Source organism: Adiantum capillus-veneris, chromosome 19 (genome assembly GCF_014529385.1).
Source record: "Adiantum capillus-veneris isolate H3 chromosome 19, ASM1452938v2, whole genome shotgun sequence".
Lineage (NCBI taxonomy): Eukaryota > Viridiplantae > Streptophyta > Polypodiopsida > Polypodiales > Pteridaceae > Adiantum > Adiantum capillus-veneris.
In genome coordinates, this window is record NC_140949.1 from 59,244,336 (window position 1) to 59,246,798 (window position 2,463).

At 40.6% G+C, this 2,463-nt stretch overlaps 1 pseudogene; it reads right to left on the reverse strand.

Annotated features, from left to right (window-relative positions):
* Positions 1-478: 478 nt before the first annotated feature.
* On the reverse strand, positions 479-1,978 carry LOC147434089 (histone H3-like 2 pseudogene; annotated as a pseudogene).
* Positions 1,979-2,463: the final 485 nt, after the last annotated feature.

Here is a 2,463-nt window from a genome sequence, read left to right on the forward strand (position 1 = left end):
TCCAGACTCTTGTGTCTCTAGTGTTGAGGGATCCACTGCACCTGAATTTGCTTCTAATGAGCTATGATCTGTTTGTGTGTCAGCAACAACAATAGGTGGAGGTGTGGCATAGGTATGATGTGCTTGAGGGTTAGAGTGTTCTTTTTCAACCCCTCCCTCTGCATAAACTTCATCCTTTTGAAACCCTCCAAGTATCGTTCTCAGCACCTCGATCTGTGTGATCTTGCTCCTGTGTGGGCTTCCCCTCATTTGGAATTTTCTCCTCATCAAAATATGTCTCTGTAGCATTCCCCATCTTGGAAGTCCCCCCCTCCTCTTGCTCCTATCCTTTCTCAGCTGCCCTTATGGAGTGTGTTTGTTGCAGTCCATCAGCAGTCATCATTAATTCTACAACGTGGTCATCCAACAGGGTTTGTTCTGCATCCATGCTCACGGTATGTGAAATTGCAAGCAGATGTTGGATTAGGGTGGCACGATATCAGTTAGAATACTCTATAGTGTACTTCTCTAATGCACTCTGCAAAAGACAAAAAGAAAACATAAAGGAACTGAGACACAACTTGGTCCAAATTGTCACAATGTTGTAGTGATGCTGTGCAAAATGATTACCTTTGACATGAATGGATTTAATGCAAAAAATCTCTGCAGTATAAACTCATCATGGAGGAGGCATCTCCATCCACATGAGTTGCCATCACTCTGTAAGGGCACTGTGACTTCCTTAATTTTTGACATGTATAGCTCTAAATTCCCGCATAGCTGTCCATATGCATGCAACAGTCTTTTTATGCATCTGCAAGAAGAAGGAGTAGTCTGAATCCTGGATGCATTCCTCGAGTTGAGTTTAGTGTCCAGACAGCTGGTTTGTCAAGTTCAATGCACACGAGGCTCCAGTGGTGATTCCTCTCATATGGAAAAATTATGGTTGTTACTTGCAGCATTGGACAATGAGCAAGCCACTTCTCGAATGTGCCGACAGGGATATTTTTCATTCTAACTAAGGGAGAAATCTGGGGATCCAATATATATTCTGCTTGGCATTGTGGAGGCAGCTAGCTCTTTATCAAACTACAAAACAGTTTGATGTTTTCTGTCTCTAGCCTCAAGGCTAAATAAAAATATGCAAAAGCTAGTGAAAGCATCTTACTTCAAGGAGATATAGACAATTTAAAGCTCTGATTTGAGCATCTGGATCCCACAATATATTGATATCCGTGGAATCTAATGCAAGTCTTCTTATACCATCTTCTAGTTGTATATCTACTATTAATCCTTCCTCCATAGATGGAAAAATTTTGTTGTTGCTAACATCAATTTTTGTGTTACAATGAGGTAGTTGTTAACCTCTTCTTCTATAGCATGTGCTACCTTTTCCTTCTCTTTCAGTTTATCTAATTCTTATGCACGCCGATTTTCTTGTTCATCCCTAGCCCTGGTATTCACATCGTGGGTGGGTGACTTCTACAATCTTCACCGCCTCTGGCTTTGATGGAGGAATAAGCAAAATTTCCTTCATTTTATTATCTATAAATTCGTTGGGCTAGAGCAGCTTATCATATCTCCACCTTACCCTTTTCAGAGTTTCATTGTCTTTGTTTATAATTGTTACCCTGTGTGCATGTGCTGCAACAATTGTAATGTCATTGAAATATTCCATTAAAAAATCCTCTGCTGCTTCTTGTAGTGCTAGCAGTGCAATAGGTTTCCACCTCATGGTACCACAACATGCTTCCTCACATATTGACCTGACTAGTCTTTGGAATGGAAGCTTTGGAACTAGAAGCTCGATACATTTCTGAGCCTTCTTGATTTCCTTAAACAGTCTGATGTGTCTTTGAAGCCTATTCATCCTTGGAGCTTTCAATATTTTCATGGGCTTCCCTGATCTCTTCTTTTTACTATCAGATCTTCCTCCTGCTTTAGCAGCCAAACCTGGGCCTTTTCCTGCCTTCCTCACAGTCGCCTTTGTTCTTGCCATTTAATTGTAAGCCAATGTCTCTCTCTCTCTCTCTCTCTCTCTCTCTCTCTCTCTCTCTCTCTCTCTCTCTCTCTCTCTCTCTCTCTCTCTCACACACACACACACACACACACACACACACAATCTCTATCTCCCTCTAAATGTCAATAAGATTGCACACTATGGCACGTGGGTATGATTATGAGACTAACAGAATGAAATCCACGTGCCATTGTGCACACATGGGCTCTCATTTAAACCACAACATTAAATTTTGTTCTATTAGACATATAGAAAAATTGTGATTATGGCACGTGTAAGATGTTGAGCATAACTTAGATATGTGTCAGCGCACCATTGTAAAAACCAGGTAAATATTGGGAAGTTTGTTATTTTGGCTTGTCTATCAATTCCAATAACATACCAAGTTTCAAGTCAAGCTTTCAAACATACACCAACAACACTACTCTCTGTCTCACCCTCATACATGTAGGTATATGTGGATA